The 22,240-nt window shown below is 41.8% G+C and overlaps 1 long non-coding RNA gene across 1 annotated transcript; it reads left to right on the top strand.

The window, feature by feature from the left end:
• The first annotated feature begins 12,401 nt into the window (after positions 1-12,401).
• Positions 12,402-18,077, top strand: LOC108177126 (uncharacterized). Its single transcript, XR_011379435.1, has 3 exons — positions 12,402-12,531; positions 15,332-15,427; positions 16,102-18,077. It is a non-coding gene; the product is annotated as an uncharacterized lncRNA (long non-coding RNA).
• Positions 18,078-22,240: the final 4,163 nt, after the last annotated feature.

Here is a 22,240-nt window from a genome sequence, read left to right as displayed (position 1 = left end):
ACAGTGGAGTTCTTTGGCTACTCCTTGCCCGCTGGCTACGTCTTCTTCCTCATGCTGGGCACCATCCTCTATTTCTCCCTGAAGTTCATCCATTATGGGCTGAATGTGGTTCCTCTCTCTCTCTCTCTCTCTCTCCCTGCTCCCCACCTCCTCGCAGCTTTTCTTCTAAGCGAGGGAAACGAGTGGGGAGGAAATTTTGTGCATTTGCAAGAGCAGTTGCAGAGATGTCCCCCTGGTTTCTACAGCAGTGGAGACGGGTGGGACAGCAATTGCGTGCAGCTGGGGAATCGATAGACGTGCTAAGGCTGTGGCAACTCATTGATCAAGCACTTCAGGACCCCACGGAAGGGATCGAATTATTGCTTAATGAGGGGAGTGAGTTGCAGGAAGAATCATGGCAGGGCAGCCAGGTGAGCAGCTATTGTAACGAACAAGTGAGAAAAAAATCAAAGAAGGACTACGGGGGTGGGGGGTGGGAGGAGGAAGCTGAAGAGGGAAACTCGCCCCGGAGAGAGATGCCAAGAATATATCCTGGCTCTACAAGGCTGGCAAATTCAACCAATAAAGGATGAATCGCTGCCCCAGTATCACCCATTAGTACTGCCAAAGTTTCCTCCTGTAAAGAAAAGCCCTTTTTTTCCACATGAGATTGAAGAAGAGTGGGAGGAGGAAGAAGAAGGAATGATGGAGGGAGTAGGAATGCAGGAAGAGATAGAAAGGCCAAGAACCAAAAGCAAGCAAAGGGGAGCTGTTTATAAAAAACCTGCTTGGGAGCAATACCAGGAACCAGACCAGGTGTTCCCTGCAATTCAAGATCAGCAAGGAAATAGGGGTTGGATGCCTCTTGATCACAAATTACTTGAATTGCAACAATCAGTACAACTGTATGGTCCCCATGCAAGTTTTACACAGGCAATCCTTGATAACGTAGGACAGCAAGGCCTGATACCCGAGGATTGGAGGAACTTAGTAAAGGCGGTGTTAGGCGGGGGTGACTTCCTCTTATGATTAGCTGCTTATAGAGAATTTGCTCGGGAATATTCAAAGCAGAACTATAGAGCACGGAATCAAGCATGGGATGAGGAAATGTTAAATGGAGAAGGGCAATTTGCCAATCCCGATGATCAGGCCCGACTACCAACAGCTGTCCTTTTACAAGTAAGAGATAGCAAGAAGAGCCTGGAAGGTGGTACCCAGAAAAGGTGAGATAAGACACAGCTTGACTAAGATAGTGCAGGGCTCTACCGAACCTTACGCTGACTTCATGAACAGATTAATGGAAGCAGCGGGAAATATTTTTGAAACTGTGGAGGAAGCTATGCCCTTAGTCAGAAGATTGGCATATGAACAAGGAAATAAAACATGTCGTGAAGCTCTTAGACCATGGCAGCATAAGGACATCCCTACCTTTTTGAAAATCTGTAGGGATGTCATGGATGATGTGGCTTCTGGATCACATGCTGCAGTAGCAATGACCCGACAATTTAGACGAGATATGAGGGGACGAAAATGCTTTAAATGTGGTAGAGAAGGGCATTTAATGAGGGAATGTAGGGCGAAATTTCCAGCCCAAGATCAGCAGGGCATGGAGAACTCGGTAAGACCAGGCCTTTGCCCATGCTGTAGAAGAGGGAACCATTGGGTCAGTGAATGTTATTCTAAAATGCATAGATAGGGCAGGCAATCCCCTGAGGGTGCCAAATGGCCGGGCCCCATAAAAAGACCAGGTGTATATGGACAACAGCCAAAAAATGGAATGTGTGCCCCTGCACCCCAGGGCCAAAACAATCGGTGGGTGCCGGGTGGTCCCAACAATACAGAAACCAAGTATTTACTGCTCAGTTATGAGCCACCAGGTATTCGGTACTGACACCTCAAATGGGAGCACGAGCCATAGAGCTGATAGCAGAAACAGTTTCAGCCGGGCAGAAGGGACTTGGAATAATTATAGGAAAGGCAACAAATGCTCTAAGAGGTCTAATGGTCATTACTGGGGTTGTCCAATTACCCTTTGATAAGTTAAAGGTGCTGCTACAATCCACAAAGGGCATTGTACAAATTAAGCCAGAGGAACCTGTGTCTCAGATGCTGATTATGACTGGAGCACAGGATGTTCGTGGACCCCAAGGGGAGAAATTTGCAGCCTTATCCATGTCTTTAGCAGATCGACCCCTATGGACCTTAACCATTAGAGGAAAGTCAATTCAGGGCCTGCTAGATACGGGCGCAGATGTAAGTATAATTTCGGAAAATGATTGGCCGAAGTCATGGCCCCTTCAGCCAGGAGATAATACTTTAGTAGGCCTAGGTACGGCCATGACACCATCAAGGAGTGCTCAGGTGCTTCGTTGGCAGGATCAAGAAGGGAACAAGGGAAATGTGCAACCTTATGTTAGTGCACTCCCCATCACATTATGGGGAAGAGACATTTTGGAACAAATGGGACTGACGTTAATCAATGAGGACCAGTTAGAGAGTTCTCCAGGATGGCATATTATGTATAAAAAGGGGTATCAGGAGAGAGGATTAGGCTCCAGAGGAGAAGGCAGAAGGGACCTAGCCCAGCCCAAAAGCGACTTTGAAAGACAGGACATGGGTTTTTCGTGGGGGCCACTGAGATGCAGCCGCTGCCATTGTCATGGCTGGACAACAAGCCAAAGTGGATACCACAGTGGCCCCTTACCCAGGAAAAGCTGGCTGCGGTAAATGATATAGTGTTACAACAATTAGAGGCAGGCCATTTGCAACCATGAACCTCCCCATGGAATACACCAATATTCGTGATAAAGAAAAAATCGGGGAAATACCGGTTGTTGCATGATTTACGGGCTGTTAATCAGCAGATGCAACCCATGGGGGCATTACAACCCGGACTTCCAGTTCCTACTATGATCCCAAAGCATTGGCCATTAATAGTACTCGATCTTAAGGACTGCTTTTTTAGCATACCTTTACATGAACAAGACACTCAGAGATTTGCTTTCACCGTACCTTCCATTGATCATCAGGGTCCCGATAAAAGATATGAATGGAAAGTGCTTCCCCAAGGAATGACTAACAGTCCTGCCATATGCCAGCTGTATGTTGATCAGGCGGTGGAGCCTGTTCGACAACAGTACCCAGAAGTACAAATTTTACATTACATGGATGACCTGTTAATAATGGCTGAGAATGAAAGTCATCTTATGGAAGCATATAAGCTGCTGCTATTATATTTGGAAAAAGTTGGGTTACAAGTAGCGCCAGAGAAGATACAAAAAGGGGAAGTAGTACAGTACTTAGGGCTTAAAGTAACTTCTGAAAAGGTGACTCTGTTAGAATTAGAAATTGCAACAGATGGTTGCAGACCCTTAATGATTTCCAAAAATTATGTGGCAATTTAAATTGGTTGAGGCCCTATTGTAAATTAACCACTAAAGATATGATGCCATTATTTAATATTTTAGAGGGAGATGCCCAGCTTGATTCCCCTCGTAGATTGACAAAAGAAGCACGCTTGACGTTACAGAAAATCGAAAAACAAATTAAAGCAATGCAGATGGAAAGATGTGATCTACAACAAGCCCTAGAAATATTAATTTTTATGGAACAGCTGTATCCCTTCGCAGTCATTTGGCAAGGAGGACCCTTGCTGTTTGCATACCCACATTCACATGCACCACGTGTACTATACACCCAAGGCATTGCAGTGGCTGGTTTGATATTAACAGCAATAAAAAAGGCGACAGAAATTGCAGGGAAGACTCCAAAGCGATGTGTAGTTCCCTTTGCTCAAGAGGCAGTAGAAGCCTTTACAAGGGAATGCTGGCAGTGGACACACATAGTTCTCATTTTACAAATAGAGATTGACAATCACTACCCTCGCCATCCATTTGTTAACTTCTGCACAGAGGTTTCAATAAAACGGGTGCAGAAGGTCCGAAGGGATCCAATTCAAGGGGCAGTTACCGTATTTACGGATGGAGCTAAAGGCGGAACAGGAGCAGCTATATTTAACAATCAATGATATTTTGTTTTAACAGCATCCCCTTCTCCGCAACATGCAGAATTAGCCATTATTGCGACAGTATTATGCAGAGAGAGTGCACCCATGAATATTTTGTGTGATAGCGCATATGTGGTGAATGCAGTTCAGATGCTCGCTACACTGTGCCTTATTCTTAAATCCTCCTCAGTGTATTTTTATTTAAGCGAAATTCAGGGGTTATTAAATCAGAGAGAGCATGCTATTTACATAGGCCACATAAGAGCACATTCCAATTTACCCGGCCCACTTACTCGAGGTAACATGATGGCCGATCATTATTCAAGATTCTTGCTTGCATGCACCGCTTTGGAACAAGCTAAAGAATATCACTCTAAATGGCATGTTAACACCTACACTTTAAGTTTTAAATTTAATATTCCCCGCAAGCAAGCAGAAGGTATTATTAGGTCCTGCGAAAAGTGCGTTGTTGCCATAGTTCCAAAGATTCCTGTGGGGAGCAATTCAGACTAGACTAAGTTACTGGAATTAAGACTTATTCTATGCATCTGCTCTCCCACAATATGGCGCTGGGAGAGAAGAAAACAGCTTTTACACAGCTGCCTCCAGTTCAGCCAATAAACTGTAGGACTTGCTCCTGATTGGAGGAGAGCAGCGTACTCGGCGTATGGGTAGCAGAGTTGGGATTGGCGGAGGAGGACTATAAAGGAGGAGAGAGATGGCATGCACCAGGAACATCTAAGGGGAACATCTGAGGGAACACCTGTGCAGCCCCCGAGAGAGCCAGCCGGCGGTGTGCCGCTCCCCTGCGGAAGTGGGGAATGTGGCCAGGGGGAACTGCCCTTCCACGGAGGTGGAAGGGACAGCAGCCAACCCGGGAAGAACCAGCAGCAAACCCGGGGAGGGCCGAGCAGACGAAAGAACAGCGCAGGGTCCTGTGTCGTTCCTCCACGAAGAGGGGGAGCGACAATTCCTGCAGGAGCCAATCCCCGTGGTCTTAAACCAGGACATATCTGGCAGATGGATGTTACACATATTCCTTCTTTTGGGCGACAAAGCTGTGTTCATGTCACTGTAGATACATATTCAGGCATAGTTATGGCCACAGCTATGAATAAAGAAGGAGTACAACAAGTAATCCAACACTGCTTGCAGGCTTTTGCAGCCTGGGGAGTTCCTCATGTGATCAAAATGGATAACGGCCCAGCGTATACATCAGCTCGTTTTGCTGCATTTTTGAAAGAATTCAGAATCTCCCATATTACCGGTATTCCATATAATCCATAAGGGCAAGCTGTGGTAGAACGCACTCACTTATATTTAAAAATTTTAATAATTAAACAAAAAGGGGGAATAGGGGAAATGGCCACATCCAATAAGGATGCTTTGGCCTTAGCTCTTTATACAATTAATTTTTTGAACAAGAAGAAGAACAGCAAAACACCTGCAGAAATGCATGCTCAATCAGCTGATAAGGAATCAATGCAGTGGGTAATGTGGGAGGATTTACAGGATAACCAATAGAAAGGCCCATTCCCCTTACTCAGAAGGGTACAAGGCGCCGTTTGTTTTTTTCCGCAGGCTACGGCACAACCAATATGGACCCACGAGAGAAGAATTCGCTTGGTGAACCTACCAGCGGAGGAGCTAGAAGAAAATACGCCATTTGAGAAAGGAAACAATGAATAACCAATCCCTGGGATCCTTGGAATATGGGACATTTTCAGTGAACCCTGAAGTACCATGATAAAGAAGACAGTCAATAGCATGAAGATCACGCCGAATTTTATACAGGCTGCGAACGTGTAATGTTGAAGTTGCTTCAAAGACAACGGCAGTCAGAGGTTGTCATCAAACAGGTGATGAGCATGTTGAACCAATAGTCAAAAGACGGGTAAGCACCTGCGGGCAACTCGGGCAACCTAAAACAGAGGACAGGACATGCTTCCTGTATCCTTGATGGCGGGTGAGCAGAGTGTTTGCCGCGGGGCGCACTGGACAGGCACGTATCCACGCCACAAAAAATAAAAAGAAGGGGGATCTGTGGGAGGCAGAATCCGTCTCCTGTGGGAGGCGAAGCCCGTCTCCCATGATATGGCGCTGATAAGGAGTAACCAGCTTTTGCACAGCTGATTCATCTTTGACTACTAGAAGCTGCAGGAGCCGATTCATCCTCTGATGGGAAGAGAACAGCATGCTTGACACGTGGACAGGCGGAGCACGGATTGGTGGAGAGGACTGTAAAGGAGAAGAGAGACGGCACGGTGGTGTGGGTTGGTTGGAGAGTGCGTTGGAGAGTTCGCGGGGGAAGTTCGTTGCTTTGTTCTTTCTCGTTTCTCTCTACTCATTCTTGCTTTGGGAGTTCGCTGTTTGCTCATTCTTACTTTACTATAGAAAAGACTTGTAAAAAAGGGAACAACAAGCGTCTGGTCTGGTGTGGCTCCTCCGCGTGCGGAGGAGCAGCAAAGCTGAACGTTCACTATAGCGTTATTGTACTAGAGTTTTCATCTTTTATGTAGCTATGCCAGTTGATCTTTCCATTTGTGAGTTCTTGCTCTGGTATTTTATTTGAGAAGATATTTGCCATGTTTCATAAAATTATATTTCTGTATTTTCTGTTTCCTAAATATTGTTTTGTTTGTACTGGTAGCCCTAGTAATATGTCTGTAATTGATTTCTCTCTCTGGTGTGAGGGGGGAATGGAGTGACATATAGCACCTGCTTTAAAGGATGGGACCTAAAATGCACAGCACCCATTCTGGAGGAAAACATGGCATTTATCAGAAGCTTTAAAAATACAGTTTCCCTTTGATCTAAGCCTTCCACTTCTAAGGATTTATGTTAGAAATTCGGTTGTGGTTGTACACATGTAGACTTGGTTGCAAGGATACTTCTAGCAGCATTGTTTCCAATATCTAAAACTAGCAATACCCTAAATTCCCAGTAATATGAGCTTATTGAAATAAATTGTGGTATATTGGATTAGTACAATACTATCATGTAGAATAACGTCATGATGTAAGAAATTGTTTTTATTTGAGATGGTAGAGGAAACAGGTTAAACAAGATGGGGAGAACTATGCTAGATTTTTAAAATTATTACATCTGAGAGTAAGCTTGTGGGTATGCTTATTTTCTTCTTTGTACTTTTTTCTCTAATACTTTTTCTAATACTTATCTGTGAATATGTATTTTTATTATATAAAAGTAGTTAAAATGATAAATTATATTTAAAATAACTTAAGTCCAGAAAATATTTTATCTTTTTTAAAGATTTATTTATTTATTTGAAAGTCAGAGTTACACAGAGAGAGAAGGAGAGGGAGAGAGAGAGAGGTCTTCCATCCACTGGTTCACTCCCCAACTGGCCACAATGGCCCAAGCTGTGCTGATCCAAAGCCATGAGCCAGGAGTTTCTTCCAGGTCTCCCACGTGGGTTCAGGGGCCCAAGGACTTGAGCCATTCTCTACTGCTTTCCCAGGCCATAGCAGAGAGCTGGATTGGAAGTGGAGCAGCCGGGTCTCAAACCGGTACCCACATGGGATGCTGCCACTGCAGGTGGTGGCTTTACCCACTATGCCACAGCACCGGCTATGAAAATATTTTATCTTAACACAATAAAGCCCTTATTTATTTTAAATAATTTTTTAAAGATTTATTTTATTTATTTGAAACAGAGGTAGAGAGAGAGAGAGGTCTTCCTTCCATCTGCTGGTTCACTCCCCAAATGGCTGAAATGGCCAGAGCTGAGAGTCGATCCGAAGGCAGGAGCCAGGAGATTCCTCCAGGTTTCCCACGTGGATGCAGTGGCCAAGGGACCTGGGCCATCCTCTGCTGTTTTCCCAGGTGCATTAGAAGGGAGCTATATTGGAAGTGGAGTAGCTGGGACTCAAACCAGTGCCCGTATAGGATGCTGGCTCTGCAGGCCAGGGCTTTAACCAGCTATGCCACAGCACTGGCCCCTAAAGCCCTTATTTTACCAAACAAAGCTCTTGTTTACTGAAAGACTCTAAACAAGCTTATTAATATTTTGCCTCTTTTTTTGTAGTTCAAATGATTATTTTTTAGAATATTATTTATTTATTTATTTATTTGAGAGGTAGAGTTACAGACAGTGAGAGGGAGAGACAGAGAGAAAGGTCTTCCTTCCATTGGTTCACTCGCCAAATGGCTGCAATGACTGGAGCTGCGCTGATCCAAACTCAGGAGCCAGGTGCTTCTTCCTGGTTTCCCATGTGGGTGCAGGGGCCCAAGCACCTAGGCCATCTTCTATCGCTTTCCCAGGCCATAGCAGAGAGCTGGACTGGAAGAGGAGCAGCTGGGAATAGAACTGGTGCCCATATGGGATGCTGGCGCCACAGGCGGAGGATGAACCTACTGTGCCACAGCACCGGCCCCTCAGATGATTATCAAAACAAGTGCTGAAAACTGAGTACTTAATGCTTCCATGATACAGTTTCTCCCCAGTGGAAATAATATCTTGAATGACCTTTCTGTTCAATCAGGGGTTAGATGTTTATTTTGAACATCTTCATAATTTCTCTTTCCATTTGCAGCATGTGCGGTTTAGAATTGATATGTCACACATAGGCATGTATATGGAAAGCTTTATCTTGGAATTGGTACTTGTGAACCATATGTTGTTAATATTCTTTTTTTTTTTTAAAGATTTATTTATTTATTTGAAAGAATTAAGGAGAGAGAGAGAGAGAGAGGTCTTCCATCTGCTGGTTCACTCCCCAATTGGCCACACAGCCAGAGATGTGCCGATTCAAAGCCAGGAGCCAGGAGCTTGGAAGTAGAGCAACTGGGACTCAAACTGGTACCCATATGGGATGCTGGTACTGCAGATGGCAGCTTTACCCACTACGCCATAGTGCCGGCCCCGAGTTAATATTCTAATTCTGGGTTGGACACCACTCAAGAAACTTGCAATGTTGGATATTATGATGTTGCTAAGATCCTGGAGCAGATGTTGGGAACACACAGAGATTAGATTATGACACTCCACTCCATCCTGCTAGTAGTGGGCACAGAGATGTAAGCACGATAGAAAAAAAATTAGTGATACACATTATCAAAATACAAATTCAAGGGATGGGCATTTTTTGGCCTCCCAGTTAAGATGCTGGTTAAGATAACCACATCTTGGGGGCCAGCGCCGTGGCACAGTAGGTTAATCCTCTGCCTGTGGTGCCAGCATCCCATATGGGCACTGGTTCTAGTCCCGGCTGCTCCTCTTCCAATCCAGCTTTCTGCTGTGGCCTAGGAAGGCAGTGGAGGGTGGCCCAAGTCCTTGGGCCCCTGCACCCGCATGGGAGACCAGGAAGCAGCACCAGGCTCCTGGCTTTGGATTGGCACAGCTCTCGCTGTTGCGGCCATTTGGGGAGTGAACCAACGGAAGGAAGACCTTTCTGTCTCTCCCTCTCACTGTCTGTAACTCTACCTCTCAAATAAATAAATACATAAAAATCTTTTTTTTAAAAAAAAGATACCCACATCTCATACTGTAACACCTGTGTTCGAGTGCCAGGTCTGCTTCCAATTCCAGCTTCTACTGATCTGCTCCCTGAAGACAGCAGAGAATGACTCAGTTGCTTGGGTCTCTGTCAACCACAAGGGCGCCCTAGATTGAGTTCCTGGCTCCTGGCTTCAGCCTGGCGACACCCCAGCCCTTGCTGGCTTTGGGTTGTAAACTAACAGATGGAGGCTTATTTGCTTGCTTTCTCTCTCTGCTTCTCAATGAAAAAACATTTCATGTTTGTATATTCAAGCAATTGTTTAGTTCATTGTATGTGTTGTCATCTTTCGCTCATTGCTTAATAAGCTCATCTGTAGTTTGTTTTCCCTTTTTTCACTTTCCAACTGCTACTTCACAGTCAGATTTGGCATTATTTTTTCATAAAATGTTGTTTGATAATTGACTAAATCTTGGCAAAATTTTTATTTCAAGACATTCTATCAATAACTAGATGTAGAGTTAAATCAGATTTTACTTACAATAAACATTTCACAGTTTTGCGCTGCCTATCTTTTTATTTTTTAAGATTTATTTATTTGAAAGACTTACAGAAAGAGAGGGAGAGACAGAACTTCCGTCTGCTGGTTGATTTCCCAGATGGCCACAATGGCCAGGGTTGGGCCAGGCCGAAGCCAGGAGCCAGGAGCTTCTTCCAGGTCTGCCACTTGGGTAGCAGGGCCCAAGTAATTGGGCCATCTTTTGGTGCTTTTCCTAGCACTGCCAATCTTTTAAAAGATGTTTTATTTTAGTTGACAAAAATGAAATTTACAGTGAATGTAGATATGGGTTTAGTTCTGGCCTGACCAGTTTACTAGCTGTATGATTTTGACCAAATTATTTTTCTCTTCTGAATGTCTATTTCCTCATCTTTAGATCATGCCATAAATAATACATATCTGAAGGGCATATTTTGAAGGAAAAGATGCTGTGCATAGAAACATATCTTGAAATCTAAGCTATTACAGAAGTGTCAGGTCGGCTGGCGCCGCGGCTCACTAGGCTAATCCTCTGCCTTGCGGCACCGGCACACCGGGTTCTAGTCCCAGTCGGGGCACCAGATTCTGTTCCGGTTGCCCCTCTTCCAGGCCAGCTCTCTGCTATGGCCCGGGAGTGCAGTGGAGAATGGCCCAAGTGCTTGGGAGACCAGGATAAGCACCTGGCTCCTGGCTTCAGATCAGGCATGCGCCGGCCGCGGCGGCCATTGGAGGTTGAACCAATGGCAAAGGAAGACCTTTCTCTCTCTCTCACTGTCCACTCTGCCTGTCAAAAAAAAAAAAAAAAAAAAAAGTCAGGTAAAAGATTACAAAGTGTTTTTATGTTAATATTTTTTTAATATACCCAACTATTTTAGAAACAAAAATTTACAAATTGTGATATTTTTATTTACATGCTTTTTTAAAAAATATTTTATTTGTTACTTGAAAATCAGAGTTACAGAGAGGCAGAGGCAGAGAAAGAGAGAGTTAGAGAGAGAGGTCTTCTATCCGTGGTTCACTCTCCAGATGGCCACAATTGCCAGAGCCGTGTCAATCTGAAGCCAAGAGCTTCCTCTGGGTCTCCCATGTGGGTGCAGAGGAAAAATTACTATAGAAGAAGACATTGTTACATGATTTAATAAGGAATATGCACAGTAACTAGTGTCATATCAGTGTAATTCATGAAGTTGACAGCCATATAGAGCAACTTAAGATAATGTCCTTATGTCTTATTTCTTAAGAAATACTGAAGTATATATGGGTATAGGGACATGATGTATATAATATACTCTTGTATACTAATGAAAAATATGTATACAAACACATACATTTGTTGAATATAGATTGTAAAGCAAGGGAGTAAAATATTAATCATAGACAAATCTGGGTAAAAAGGGTGTGTATTGTTCAGTGTTTGAATTTTCTTGTGAGTTTAAAAATGCCAATTTTTATAATATATACAAATATATACAATTTCTTTGCTCTATAATTGAACTAAAAGCAATGAGGAGAGTAGTATAATCATGTCTGATTCTCAGATTATGATCTTAAAATGTTTCTACTAAAGGAAAATGAAGGCTTCTTAGAAAAAGATGGTCCTAGGTCTGGAGCAGGGAATATGTACAATGAGCTTGCAGCATCTTTTCATTACAAATGTCATGAAAGGTAACAAAGATAAGATCTTGTGAGAGGGGCCTTAGGAGACAACGTAGAGCACTTTTCCACTGCCCCGGCGTGGGACAATGTGAGCTTTAATAAGGACATTGCAAAGTTCTGGAACCCATCAAATATGTTTAAATCCATGAGTTCATAATGATGATTTAAAAAATTCGTTTGTTATCAGGATGAGAGAGAGTCAGTTTACTTGAAAATTTAGGCAAATAACTGGAAAATTTTTTTCTTGACTTTCCTGTATGAACTCTGTTACTGGGTGACCTTGTTGAAGGTAGGGAAAGTGTGACCGGGAGTAAGCTCCTGGCTCCTGGCTTTGGTTCGGCTCAGCTCCAGCCGTTGTGACCATTTAGGGAGTGAACCAGCGGCTGGAAGACCTCTTTCTCTCTGCTTTTGCGTCCCTTTAACTCTGCCTTTCAAATGAACAAATTAAAAACAAAGCTTTAAAAAAACAGTGCTTTAAAGATTTATAAAAAAGTTAAAATATGGCATTTTGCAAACCCCCACTAGTCTATCTATAGCATTGAACACTGACAGTTACTAATAATAAATAAAAGAATGCATCACATGCCCCATGATGAAAGAATATACTCTACTGCTACTGTGGCTTTGTCGAAGAGATCAAACCTTTCTGTCTTCATCTGCAGGATCCAGCTGCCAATGTACAAGAAATGTCAAGGTCAGAGGAGCATGTAAAGTGCACCAAGAGAGTGTGGTCAGCCAAATCCAGAGTGAGAAAACCAGTGTTGGTTCTTCAAGAGATAAACTATATGGAAAAGACAAAGGAAACTCTTCAGAAAAAAATAAAAGTGACTGAACAGGAGTATCAGACTTTTAAAAAATAGGCAAGACTAAAAAAGTCAGCATGTATTTAATAAGTGAGTGTTTTACAAAAAACGCCATTAAGGTAAATGGCACATGTAGGATTCAGGATATTATAAATTTGTTTTTAAAATGCATCTGTTAACGAGAGCCAGCTCCCATCTATGCCCTGGTTCAGTGCCCATGATGACTAGAGCTAGGAACTCGATGTAGGTCTCCCATGTGAATGGCAGAAACTCAGTTGTTGCAGCCATCATCCACTGCCTCCTAGGGTCTGCACTGATAGGTAGCTGGAGTCAGGAGCTGGAGCTGGACATAAAACCCAGGCACTTGGATATGGTGATATGGTACTTGGACATCATAGCCAGTAGACCAGGCATCCACCCCTTGTTGTTGTTTTTAGAACTAACAGATTCTTCACCAAATGACCACAACAGCCAGGATCGCTCTAGACAAGCAGGAGCCCAGAGTCCCATCCAGGTCTCCCACATGGGCCATCTCCAGTGTTTTCCCAGCCCCATTAGCAAGGAGCTGCATCAGAAGCAGAAAAACCAGGATTCGAAGTGACACTTGTCATATGGGACGCTGGCATTGCAGGAGGCAGCTTAGTTAACTGAGACTGAGTAACCAAGACCGTGAATTTCAGAACTTAAGAGATTAGGGATAAATAAAAGGATGGCATCTGTGTAGCAGCCCATCTATGGTTTATCCCAATTGGCCCTGTGCTTCATGCCAGTGATACTCAGAGCAGTTGTTCTACAAACTGTGTATTCCCAGTGCTCAAAATAAGCAGCTTGTGCTGGAATGTAAATCAGTGGGTTGCTTCCTTCATCAAAAAAGGAGAAAATGCTATTGAAAAAAACAGTCAGCTGAAGTACACAGTGTGCTTAGTGATACAGTGGTTTCCATTTTGTTGCAAACTTCTTATTTCATTCCAGATCAGTAACAAAATTTACAGACTGGCCTCACTTCATGGACCATTCTTTGAGTAGCAGTTATGTGTCATACATGTCAGACTTACAGTATTGTTACAGGATACATGTCCTGGTTAATATAGCTTATTTGTGTATGAATATGTGGCACTTGTACATTTGCATAATCCTTAAGTCATTTTTTCCCCTACCTTCTACCTTTTCTCTTTTCTCATGGTCTTCTTCCATTATCTTTCTATACAGGAATTCTAATAAATTTGTTTCAAATAATTGCTCCTTGCTACTATGCTGTAAACTCAGTCATAGAGAGTCAGATCGTGCTTATACACCACAGTTATAGTAATGGAGAAGAGGGTAACTGTCACACAGCCCACCCTCTCAAACTTTTTAACACTCATAAATTACCAAAGTATAGATTTTATTGACAACTTTGTCAGGCCTTGGTTTCATTACAGAGAGTGCCCAATAGACAAAATTTAAAATACCACTTACTGTTGAAAAAGCCACTCACCTTTTTCTTACTTTACTTTGCCAGTAATCTGGCCTTGTTTATTAGGCAGCTGGTCTAAATTTTGCCCCCAGGAAATGTTCCATCATAATAAATAGACAATTGGGGGCCGGCACTGGGGCACAGCGTGTTACTCCTCCTTCTGCGGCGCCGGTTCAAGTCCTGGCTGCTCCTCTTCCGATCCAGCTCTCTGCTGGGGCCTGGGAAAACAGTGGAAGATGACCCAAGTCCTTGGGCCCCTGCATCCACATGGGAGACCCGGAGGAGACTGTTGGCTTCTGGCTTCAGATCGGCCAGCTCCGGCTGTTGCAGGGATTTGGGGCAGTGGGCCAGCGAATGGAAGACCTTCCTCTCTGTCTCCCTCTCTCGCTGTCTGTAACTCTGCCTCTCAAATAAATAAATAAAATCTTTTAAAAAATAATAATAAACAGACAAGCTACTTTTGGAGTCAACTCCTAAGACAGATATGAAGAGTTCTGAAGAGAGTGATACATTGTTACTCACTGGTGTTTACGAGTGCATTTCTGTGTCTTACAATGCACAAAATGACCAGTGTTACAAGCCTCATTTTCTCAGTGTTAAAATAGTAAATTGTACTCTTACAAGTATGTTGTCATAATTTGTGAAATTCACTTATTCATTTTTTTGTATTTCAGGAACTGTGAAATAAGATACCTCTCTCTTTCTCTGTCATTGCAACTTTTTTTTTTTTTTTTTTTGGACAGGCAGAGTTAGACAGTGAGAGAGAAAGAGACAGAGAGAAAGGTCTTCCTTTCCATTGGTTCACCCCCCAAATGGCTGCTACGGCTGGCATGCTGCGCCAATCCGAAGCCAGGAGCCAAGTGCTTCCTCCTGGTCTCCCACGTGGGTGCAGGGCCCACCTGTACCTGGGCCATCCTCCACTGCCCTCCCGGGCCACAGTAGAGAGTTGGACTGGAAGAGGAGCAACCAGGACTAGAACCTGGGGTACCGGCACCGCAGGTGGAGGATTAGCCTAGTGAGCTGCGATGCCGGCCCATTGTGGCTTTTATGTAAATAAGTAAAGAGGCACTCTCATCCTAGGAGACTTGGATGTCTCCTGACTCCTGGCTCCTGGCTTCAGCCTGGCCCAGTGTAGGCTGTTGTGGCCATTTGTGAAGTGAACCAGCAGATGGAGTCCCTCTTTCTCTTTCTAATCCTGCCTTTCAAATAAATAAATGAAATCTTTTGAAGAAAAAGTAAAAAAAGAAAACTAAAACTGCAATCAGCACAGTACTTCATGTGTCTTTCTGAAAATCCATCTTTGACTCAGAGCAGTAGGAGTCAGTATTACTAAAAAGGGAACATATACTGTAAAAATATCATATAATGGCACGCAGATTTAAAGTGGCTTATTGTGTTTTATGATATTCAACTACTTTTAATGTTCTCTTTCAGTCTGATGACAGTAAAACTTCTGTAAGGGATCACTTTAATGCAAGACAGTTCATGTCTTGGTTACAAGATGTGGATGATAAATTTGACAAATTAAAGGTATGTATGTTTAGCAATCAGTTTAAATGAGTGGCTCCCCCTTCTTAACATAAACTGCAGTAATTAATTAATTAATTAATTGACAGGCAGAGTTTTTTCAGGTTTTATTAAGAAGATATCTGTAAACTACAAGGCTTAATTTCTACCAATTTTTTTTTTTTTTTTTTTTTTGGACAGGCAGAGTGGACAGTGAGAGAGAGACAGAGAGAAAGGTCTTCCTTTTACTGTAGGTTCACCCTTCCGGAAACAGTGGCTAGTCCTGAAATCTCTACTGGCTACAGCTGGAAAGATAAAGGGAAGTAGAGACCCCAAGTCCATTGTAAGAACTAATACTATATAAAGGAGGGGCTACCAGTGTAGGTCTCTGTGTGCACTATCAAGTATACCTGTGCACTGTATTTTGCAAATCTGTAAGGAAAATTGAGATTGTGAGTTACTTCAAAAGCCATTTGTCTCTGGATTTTCTTGATTCCTTTGATAATTTGAAATCTTCTAAATTGAAGGAGTACTTTCTCAAAATTAAAGTCTAAAAGGAACATGAAGTTACAGACCCAAAAGTAGTTAGCATGTTGCTACGAACAGGGTAAAGCAGAAATGGACTTACAATTTGAAGTCAATTTTTCAGCAAAGCAAACTTATCAAACTAATCGATTAATTCTTCTCCTTTTAAATAGACCTGTCTTTTAATGAGGCAACAACACGAAGCTGCAGCTTTAAATGCTGTCCAGAGATTGGAATGGCAGCTCAAACTCCAGGAGCTTGATCCTGCCACCTATAAATCTATCAGCTTCTACGAAATCCAGGAGTTCTATGTTCCCCTCGTTGATGTTAATGATGACTTTGAATTGACTCCAATATAGCGGTGGTTGTTTCCTGCTGGCGTTGTCCTGACCGGATGTGCTCCAAGTGCTACACTGTGGAATACTGCCTTTTGACGCAAATACTGATGTTACGCCTTTGAATTGGTTCAGTTGAAGTTGGTTGTGTAGTCAACCCACTGTCACTTGATAAGAAATAAGGCTTATTTTGGATCTGAGGTCCAAACACAGTTTCTAGCGGGAAACTGTTCCTTATGTTGGTGAAAGGTAACAGTTGCATTAGAGCATGTTGGCAGACTGTGGCAGGCATTGAAAACGCGAAGAATCTGCTAACAGCGCTGGAAGTTGTTAGCTCTCTCATGTGATGAGATGACCACTGGTGTTCAGCTCTCTTTCAGGTTTTATTGAGAAGATATCCGTAAACTACAAGGCTTAATTTCTACCAAATAGTTTCTAATGTGGAAGAAAAACTTGGCACAAAATTTCTTGAGTTTAATACATCTGTAAATTAATTGTACATTTTCTTTTTGAAAGTTTTACTATTGTCTTCCTTTTTAATAACTTATACATATTGTGCAGATGTAAATCTTGTAATTAAAGGTCACAGTGTATCCAAAGGGATTGGTAGTGAGAGCGTGTACAGAGAAATAACTGTAAACTGTGTCGTCCCCTGTTTTATTGGACCAAAGTCGTGGTTTGTGTGGAGCGCAGTAGTAGTGTGTTCAGGTAGCAGAGCTTCAGAAAGCATGCATGTGTTTGAGTTAGCTTGTTTTCCTCACCATAGCTGTAAGAGTCGTGACTTGGTTGTACCGCATGCTTTGGTAATTTAACTCTCTCCATAACTGATGCCTGGAGCAGTGTAAGGCGTTTCATGCTTGTCTCCTGTGGTAGAGCTTGTGACTTACTGTGTTGGACCTATTATTTAGAATTAGTCAGACAGAGAAACTTAGCTCTTTTCTCATCTCACAGTAGAGCCTGTTTTCCCCCAGGGGAAAAAAAATGCCTTTGAATGAAAATTCTAAAATTGTAAATGTCTATTTTAATACTCAGCAATGAATGAATCTGTGAATATATGTAAATATGTTTAATAAATTTTATTGGTCATGTTATATCATTGTAAAACTTTTTTACATTGCTTAAATTTAAAGTTTTAAGCTTAATAACCTTTGCACGTTTAAAATAAAAACTGAGTACTAGGATCAAAAAAGTTATTTGATGTCAAAATAAGTAAAAGAAATTAGGAATATTCCAATTGATCTCTGAAATGTTTATGGAAAGTTAATTAACATGTATTTTTCCTTGTATCAAGATGCAAAGCATATAATTTGCAAAATTTTATACTTGCAATAAGACTTGGTATGCTATTTTATAATAAAATAATTAGCAATATACTTAGAAAAAGTCCGGTTTCTCCTGTAACATGATATAGATGAAATATTCAGGACTATTTCAGATCTGGCACCTGCTGCAGGACTTGTTCAGCATTTTTGAACGGAAAATGAAGTTAATGTAAAATTCATCATAAGTATATGAGATAAAATTTAAGAAACTTTCCACAAACCTTTCTTGAATTCTGCTTTTATTCTGATAGAGAAAAGTGAAGAGAAGATATAAGGGGTGACGTGACTGAAATTCACTAGCAAATTGGCTGTCCCAGATCATGGGAGAGAATCTTGAAGTTTTTGAGTGCAAAGGTACATATTAAGCTTAGGGATATTGAAATTTTTACATTAATTTATATTTTAATTCTTTTTATTTTAATTCTTACTGTACTTGGCATGCGCAATAAAGCAGCACGTGTAAAAACTACACAGTGCAAGGACTTTATCATAAAGGTTGCTGTAGTTTCCTTTAGAGTTTAGGTGAGAGATTTTTGGCCCTTTTTGTTGGATAAATGGGCCAGAAAGGCAGAGTAGATTTTGAAGCACTGGTTTTGTTGAAGTTGAGTTTTAATTAAAACTGGGAACGTGGAAAGCTAATTTATAAAAGCAATACTTTTTTTTAACTTTTATTTAATGAATACAAATTTCCAAAGTACGGCTTATGGATTACAATGGCTTCCCCCCCATAACATGCCTCCCACCCGCAACCCTCCCCTTTCCCACTCCCTCTCCCCTTCCAATCACATCAAGATTCATTTTCGATTCTCTTTATATACAGAAGATCAGTTTAGCATACAGTAAGTAAAGATTTCAACAGTTTGCTCCCACACAGAAACATAAAGTGAAAAATAATATATGATTTTTTAAATGATGATGAAATCAGATCAGAGCTATTGTCATGTTTAATCCCAGTGAGAGTCAAGTTGGGAATTGATAATTTCTTCTTCTTCTTCTTCTTCTTCTTCTTCTTCTTCTTCTTCTTCTTCTTCTTCTTCTTCTTCTTCTTCTTTTTTACAGAAGATCAGTTTAGTATACATTAAGTAAAGATTTCAACAGTTTGCACCCCCATAGAAACACAAAGTGAAATATACTGTTTGAGTACTCATTATAGCATTAAGTCTCAATGTACAGCACATTAAGGACGGAGATCCTACATGAGGAGTAAGTGCACAGTGACTCCTGTTGTTGACTTTACAAATTGACACTCCTGTTTATGGCATCAGTAATCTCCCTATGCACCAGTCATGAGTTTCCAAGGCTATGGAAGCCCCTTGCGTTCTCCGACTCTTATCTTGTTTAGACAAGGTCATAGTCAAAGTGGAGGTTCTCTCCTCCCTTCAGAGAAAGGTACCTCCTTCTTTGAAGACCTGTTCTTTCCACTGGGATCTCACAGAGATCTTTCATTTAGGTTTGTTTTTTTTTTTTTTTTTTTTTTTTTTTTTTTTTTTTTTTTTTTTTTTTTTGCCAGAGTGTCTTGGCTTTCCATGCCTGAAATACTCTCATGGGCTTTTCAGCCAGATTGGAATGCCTTTAGGGCTGATTCTGAGGCCAGAGTGCTGTTTAGGACATCCGCCATTCTATGAGTCTGCTGAGTATCTCGTAAAAGCAATACTTTTAATGCAAAAAAATGTAATGCAAACTTTGTTTCTACTTTTGCCTCAAAAGGAAATTTGATGGGATAGTGTGGCAAATCGTAAAAGTCAAAAACCAGATTATTGAGCCTTGAAGTTGTAGAAAATAAGAGGGGTAAGTTTCCCGAGGCTTTCCTTCTGCTGGTCCACTCAGGAGAGGGGCGGGGCGGGGCGGGGCGGGGCTGTCACTGTCACTGTTTGGCCAAACAAAACAGGCTCCCCCAGAGACAAGGGAGCAGGCGAGAATCTGGTGAGCTTTAGCCGCGCCAGCTTTGCCGTCTTACCCAGGTCTCGCTCTTGAGTGGTGCCTCAGAAAGCTGGAGCCTCCTGCCTGGGCCCACCCATCTCCTCGGTCAGGTAACTCAGAGCTAATGGGGACAGCTTCAAGTTACTGCCTTCTCACTGGACATGTCTAATCACCGAAGTTGCTGAGGGCTTCTGACATGGAAGATAATCTAAAACCCTGAAATGCTAGGGAAAACGTGGAATGGGCCGTATACCTAAAAAGGTTATAGGTTCTGAAAGAAAAACAAAAGTGGTTAGTTTAATCAGTGATTCTTTTTAAACTATTCAAATATCATGAACAAGATACTAAATTGTACCTAAGGATTTGTATTTCTTTGAATCTTGTTCTAAATCATATCTGTTTAATAAATGACTAGTTGATATTTGTGCATGTTATTTAATAAAGAGTTATATTTTTATAGAAAAAATAAGAGTGAAATGTGTGCTAAATTTTTTTACTTGATTTCTCTCCCGTATGACTAAGCCAAACACCAGTGTTTAGTTGGGCAGCTAGCAAAACTGCAGAAACATTCATCCTGAGAGAACGAACAGCCTTTCAAGTTCAAATCTTGATTAATGACGCCTCAGCTAAGATTTGAATCAAGTATTAGATATGCTGCAAACTTCATAATTGCAGAAATATCAGGCAAAGGCAACCTAATGGGACTTAGAATTGTAGTTATCTAGATACTAATTGCAGAGACAAATGTGTGATTTTCTTTCCCAAAAAGTTAGGAATATTTGTATATCCTATCTCTAATATGCTAACACATAAAGACTCAAGATTTTAAATAGAAGAAATTAACTCTAAAATACACGAGTCAGTCTTTATATTTAAAGAAGGGCATTTTCATCACTTTTTTAAAAGATCATTTTCAAACATTTAACGTGAAAAGATAATTATAAGAGACATTAATATCTTGGGAAAGCTGAAGTTTAATGGTTAAAATATATGGTAACTCATCATTTTCTTAGTGGCTTCTTGGAGGACCTTTTTGTAACCTGAAAACGAGTTTTATTTAACAGTGAAAAGCAACTGGAGTTTCCTGCTTATATCTTTGCTTTGTCTGTGTCTCTTTCTCTCTCTCTCACTATATATATATATATATATATAAAATGCTTGTGTCTTCTAATTTCCTTTTAAAATTTATTTATTTATTTTGAAGTCAGAGAGAGGGAGAGAGATCCATCTTCCATCTGCTCGTTCACTCCCCAAATGGCCACAATGGCCAGGAGCCAGGAGCTTCTTCCGGATGTCCCACCTGGGTGCAGGGGCCTGAGGGCTTGGGCCATTTTCCACTGCTTTCCCAGGTGCATTTGCAGGGAGCTGGATCAGAAGTGGAGCAGCTGGGACTTGAACCAGCATCCATATGGATTGCCAGCATGGCAGGCTGGGCTTTACCTGCTCTGCCACAGCACCGGCCCCCTTTAATTTTCTACTCAGAAATTTTTATGTGGGCCCATTACTCTCAAATAGCATCCTAGCATCTGTTTTCAAAAATGATTTTTCATTTGGCAAAGGATCATTATTATACAACACAGGTGAGAGTTATCAAAATTTGCTACAGTGAATACACTGAGGGGTGTTCTAGGGGAAGGTAATATTTTAAAATTCTATTTCCCCTCCAATTTGGTAAAACTTTCTTTGTGTTCCTAAAGGTCATCAATGAGAACATAAACTAGATAGAACAGTCATTAAATGCAAGAAAAATATTCCTGACATGCACAACAGTGGATTGCCACTTGGAATCTATAGAATCCCTACAAATAAATATCAAATGGTAAATGCTTCTGTAGAAAAAAATATTCAAATAACAAGACCATGAGAACAACACAAAATGACAGGTGACATTTTTTCTGTCATGAGCTTGTTTGTAATATTTTCCTTCCCTCATTTATATTTTCATCTAGCTTCTGGAGTTGAAGGCTCAATTTATTGGTCTTGCAGTTTGGATATAAGTTTGAGCAATCCCCAAAGGCCCATGGGGCAGAGGCTTGGTGCACAGAGTCTCATGCTGATGGCTAACAGACTAATGTTAATGGATAATGAACTGTTGGGAGACATTTAACCAGTGGTGGTATCTGATGGTGGGGCCTTCGGGAAATGATTGGATTGGATTAGATTGCTGGTGCAGAGTGCTCCTGGTGGCTTTATAAAGACAGACGTGGGGCCGGAGCTGTGGCATAGCAGGTGAAGCTGTCGCCTGCAGACCCAGCATCCCACATGGGTGCCATTTTGAGTCCCGGCTGCTCCACTTCCAATCCAGCTCTCTGTTGTAGCCTAGGAAAGCAGTGGAAGATGGCCCAAGTCCTTGGGCCCCTGTGTGGGAGACAGGGAGGAGACCCCTGGCTCCTGGTTTCGGATCAGCACAGCTCTGGCTGGTATGGCCAATTGGAGAGTGAACCAGCGGATGGAACACCTTTCTCTCTGTCTCTCCTTCTTTCTATCTGTAACTCTGACTTTCAAATAAATAAATCTTAAAAAAGAGGACAGATGCAGTGACATGGGGGATGGGCAGTCTCCCTGGCTCTGCTTCCTGCTTACCTTGTGATTTCTCTGTGCGTGCGCCTTTCACCATCCACCCGTCTCATCTAAGGTCAGACCAATAGCACTGCCCCTTCCTACACTGGGAACCTTCCAACCCAAGAGCCAAAATAAACCTTCCCTAATAGGTAGCATCTCTCAAGTATTTTAGC

Source organism: Oryctolagus cuniculus, chromosome 10 (assembly GCF_964237555.1).
Source record: "Oryctolagus cuniculus chromosome 10, mOryCun1.1, whole genome shotgun sequence".
NCBI lineage: Eukaryota > Metazoa > Chordata > Mammalia > Lagomorpha > Leporidae > Oryctolagus > Oryctolagus cuniculus.
This window is presented reverse-complemented; position numbering and strand designations above follow the sequence as displayed.